The 5,000-nt window shown below is 40.0% G+C and overlaps 1 long non-coding RNA gene across 18 annotated transcripts in view; it reads left to right on the forward strand.

Annotated features, from left to right (window-relative positions):
- The window catches only part of LOC127063907 (uncharacterized), a 131,356-nt gene that overhangs the window by 36,674 nt on the left and 89,682 nt on the right, over positions 1 to 5,000 (forward strand). For all 18 annotated transcript variants that reach the window (XR_007781518.1, XR_007781525.1, XR_007781517.1 and 15 more), the window contains exon 3: positions 1 to 164. This exon is cut by the window's left edge and continues 55 nt beyond it. This is a non-coding gene — a long non-coding RNA (uncharacterized LOC127063907). The remainder of the gene's footprint in view (positions 165 to 5,000) is intronic.

Raw genomic sequence — 5,000 nt, forward strand, 5'->3', positions numbered from 1 at the left:
CCAGTCGCGCGACCAAAAGTTTGAACGATCGTGCAACAGTTGACGCACCCTCCTCGTCCATTCTGGAAATCCGCCCCTATCGATGTTGGAGGACGAGCTACGTTGGAGAACGCGCGTGCTAGAAAGAGAGGGAGAGAGAGAGAGAGAGAGGGAGAAACAGATCGGTGAGTGAGCAAGGGAGGAAGTGTTAGGGAAAAGGGAGAAATGCTCGATAGAAAGAAGCACGAGGTCTCCCTCGTGGCAAGTTCGCACACGACGACGCGTGACGATGCATAAGCTGCCCATTTAGGCGCGTCAACTTCCGCCGGACAACCAAATCGTTCGAGATTTCAAACGTCAGATACGGTGGATAAGGTGACGTCATTTTTAATCTCCCCGTTTTGATTATTTATTATCGATAATAACGCTCTATTCTTTTTTTTTTTGTTCTGTACTTTTTTATTTCCTTATTTTTTTCTTTTCCTTTTCCCTTTTTTTTTCAAATTTCGTTTTAAAATCGTTACGAAATTGTCGATCTTACGCGATTTAACGATAAGATTCCTTTGAAAAATTCAGTTTGATTTGAAGTTTAATGAGATAGAACGAGAAGGGAAAAAAATGCTGAAAAGAAACGATCACATTTGGCATCCTTTTTATCATTGGAGATAGAGAGAGATAGAGAGAGAGAGAGAGAGACAGAGAGAGAGAGAGAAGATCGTTGTAGTTTAGGGTAGGTAGTAGGAGATAGAGCGTATATATTGGGTCAATTATACGGTGTAGAATTGGAGATAGGGCAGAGCGGCACTATGGGGTCCGTGAGTGGCGCTCCTGGGCTCGTTTGGTAACTCGAACGTGCCAGGAAAAGGGCGTCGGCTGGTGGCGACAGCGCCCTGCTAGCCGGGCCAATCGCACCCGTGGGATCCCCGGCTACTGCAATTGCCATCAACCACACGGTGTTGGATAATTGCTCGCGTGCAGTCGCGTTCACGTGTGCGCCTGCAGTTTTACGCTTCGAATACCCGCCGACCGATGATGACGATCCTCCTCCTCCTCCACCTCCACCTCCACCTCCACCACCATCTCTTCCTCCTCTTCTTCCCTCTCTATTTATCTGTCTCACTCTCTCTCTCTCTCTCTCTCTCTCTCTCTCTCTCTCTCTCTCTATCTCTCTCTGTATATATATATATATCTTTCCGCAAATGACTAGAACACTCGAATCCTCGTCGTAGATGAAATCTTTTCTTTGTGAAATATAAAAAAAAGCTTATCATTATTTTATTTTCTCTCTTTTTCTTTTCGTAATTTCTTGTTCCATTTCTTTCCCAACTCGTTAATTTCTTTCTCGAAAATTGTTTTAATTAATTAATTTATATATTTACTCATTCATTTATTTAAAAAGATAGCAAAATCAAGGTTCGAATCATGTTGCAAAATTAGCCGTCCGAAATATTATTATTTACGGCGACGACGTAAACAATCGATATTTTCGTGAGCCCGTATGTACCATGTAACAGGCTTAGGTCTTGATGCATTTTTCATGGACTTTAGGATTCTTGCTCGTTGGCCCTACGTTGTGTAGAGTAGAGCAACAGAAACGATCATAAATCATCGGATTCGAGAGCAAGAAGTACGCGCGGCACGCAATTTCCGTTTCACAAACTATCGGAAGTGCTTGGAGGCTTGTCGTCGATGTAGGAGAAACAGAGAGAGAGAGAGAGAGAGAGAGAGAGAGAAGGAGAGAAAGTTAAGAGGAACAGGGGAATAAAAAAAAATTAAAAAAGAGAACAAAAAAGAAAGGAAAAAAAGATGGTAGGAGTACGAAGGAGGAAGGAAAAGGTGCGTACCTTTCCCAAAGGATTTTGTTTCTTGTCACGAACACAACTATAGTTCTACTCTGGCTCTCCAAGGTAGCAACGAGTTCGCGTTGTGCCGGAAGGCCATTAGCCAAATTGCGAGGTGTCTGCTCGTTGCAGCGCTCTATTACCTCTAAGGATCCCACTTCCGATTCCTCCCGGTCCGCTTATCGAGAGCAATCATCTCGAATCGATCGTGGTGGCTTCGACGCTAGTACGCGACCGTTCTCTCGTTTAATCCATTCTCTCTTCTTCTTCTTCCTCCTCTTCTTCTTCTTCTTCTTCTTCTTCTTCTTTGCCTTCTTCTTCGTGTCGTCCTTTTCTTTTTCTTCTTTTTCTTCTTCTTCTTATTTTTCTTCATTCTCCTTTCTGTTCTTCCTCTTTCTCTTTTTCTTTTTCTTTTTCATTTTCATTCTCTTTTTCATTTTGTTTTTCATTCTCTTTCTTCTTCGTCTTCTTTGTTTCTTTTTTCCTCTTCTTCTTTCTCCTCCTTATCGTACTTTTATCGATCAATGCACTTCGTACTACTTAATAATTCCAGCTAATTCCTCGAGGTAGCCGAGTCGAACCGAGCCGAGTCGAGTCGAATCGAGCCGTCGTTCCTATTTCGGTCTCTCTTGAATTCTTTAAGAGAAACGAGACTCGTTCGGGGGTGGATTGGGGGTGGCTGGGGTATAGGGTGACAATATGTTACGTGGATATTGTTACTCGCACGATCGACAAGTATATTTCCAAAACTCTCTTTCTAACGAGATTACGAAAACTTCGTCAAAAAAAAAAAAAAAGAAAAGAAAAAAGAAAGAAAAGAAGGAAAAGAAAAGAAGATTAAGACATTGAGAAAAAAAGATTTGAACGAAATAAAAAGGACAACTCGAGGATATAATTAATTGATCAAAGGATATTTATCCTTGTAATTATTAAATATTAAGATTCGTTTCTTTGAAAAGTTAAACTCTATTAGAGAAGATAGTCGTTTATGGTAAAAAAAAAAAGTACCAATATCAAGACGAACACAGAGAGAAAGAGTTCGAACATCAAGAGTTCGAACATCGAGAGAAGAAATAGGAAGAAGAGAGGTGTTCCGACGAGTTTTTCTTCGAAATTTTCTTCGTATTCCAGTCATCCAAGAGAGCTGGAAGTTATCCAAGACTCTTCTGGATAGGCGTGCACTCTCCCACGGAAGCGATCCTTCGACAAGTTCGACAAGATGTCGGTGCGCTCTTTTCTCATCATCATCTTCTCTTTTCTCTTCTTCTTCTTCTACTTCTTCTTCTTCTTCTCCTCCTCCTCTTTCTCCCCTCTTTTGCTTTCCCTTCTCCTTCTTTCTTTCTCTGTTCACTCTTCTTCTTCTTTGACAGATCTCTAACTTTTGAATCGTATACTTTAAGCTAATAAAAAGGCAGGTAATTAACGAGAGAAAGAGAGAAAGAGAGAGAGATCTTATCAAAAGTAACTCTAACTTGGACGCATAAAAAAATTTATATACACATGTATGTAAATACATATATTGGTATTTACCTTAAAAATGTCTATGAAGAAAAAAGTGAAAGAAAGACGGAAGAAAAAAAGAAAGATAGATAAAGGAACAAATGTATATAGGTGTACACGACGTAAGGATCGATCTTCCTTCTTCATTTCTTTCAAAGGAATTACGTAACTCGTCTAGACGAAGTCACGCAGTGTCAGAAGATCTCTTGGCGGGTGAGAGAAAAAAAGAGATAGATAGAGGAAGACAGAAAGAGAGAGAGAAAGAGAGAAGAACAGAGAAACATAGAAAGATAGAATGGGAAAGCGTCTCTCGCGTGCGTCGCTCTGGTTATTTATTTTACCACGGGTTTCTCCCCACGTGCTTGTCTACGGATAAAACCGTGGCTTTGCGAGCCACACGGAAGAATCCCTATATAAGAGAGAGAAAGAGAGAGAGAGAGAGAGAGAAAGAAGTGTGGCGAAAAAGACAGGCAAGAGATAAAAAAAATGGGTGGAGATAGGGGAAAGGAGAAAAAGTGAGTAAGAGAGAGAGGAGGAGGGAGAGGGATAGAGAGCAGAGAAAAAAGATTAGAGGAGGAAATTCGTAAGAGGTGTCCATTGAATATGGAAATGATTAATGCATCCATCGATGGGCCTTGGTCCATCATCCACTCTCGAACCATTCTATTATATATACAACTACGCATGCTTGCTGTATTCATGCCGTCCAAATGTTCATCCGAGTATGTTCACACTCTGTACTGTTACTCTGTCTGTCCTCTTGCACGCTTACTTATTCTCCTGCTTCGTTTAATCCTCTCATCTAAATCTTGTTCGAAGGAATGAATCTTTAAGTTAGAGTAATAATAACTGCGTTAACCATGTATAGGGATATGTATATATGTATGTATGTATGTATGTATATGGAGATTTTGATGAAAGATTTCTTTTACTGCTTTAGAATTCTTAACGAATTTTTTATTCTTCTTTAATTGTAATTAATCATTACAAATCTTCTTCAACACGTAATAATAATTCGTACGGAAGTTTCGAAACGTTTAACGAATACGATATTTCTTTTTCCTTCATATATATATATATATATATTTGTAAAGATAATGCGATAGCTTCTTGATATTTGGTTAATGTCCAAAGATCACAAAGTCCGTTAATGCAAAGGAATTCGCTTGAAGAGTATCCGCCTCGGAGATCGTATTCCAATTTGAATCGCAAATTTTGATCCCAACCGAAAGTGGCCGGGACACAAAAATTAAGATCTTGGAACGCGTCTCCGAAATTGCCACATACTCGCATGGAATGTACCAACGTGGTCGATCTGCGTGTATGCGTGCACGCTTCGCGTATTCATTTTCGTACATGCATATATACATACATAGGTATAGATACGTATATACGTACGTACATACATATATATACATTCTAGTCAATGCGTTCGTTCGTTGCTTTTTGGCATACAGATGACTGGCTGGCGCTGGCAAACGGCTTTTTTTCTTTTTTTTTCTTCTTTTTCCTTTTCTTTTTCTTTTTTTTTGGCTTTCTCAAAAGGCACACACACACACACACATTCGTTTCCTTTTCTGCGTTAACTAGATTCGTGCGTTTCTATACGAAGTGTCTTCTTTCATATATAACGGAACCTCCTCACCGTACACTTTCGGTTCTTTTTGAGAAAGCTCGTTC

Source organism: Vespula vulgaris, chromosome 5 (genome assembly GCF_905475345.1).
Source record: "Vespula vulgaris chromosome 5, iyVesVulg1.1, whole genome shotgun sequence".
Lineage (NCBI taxonomy): Eukaryota > Metazoa > Arthropoda > Insecta > Hymenoptera > Vespidae > Vespula > Vespula vulgaris.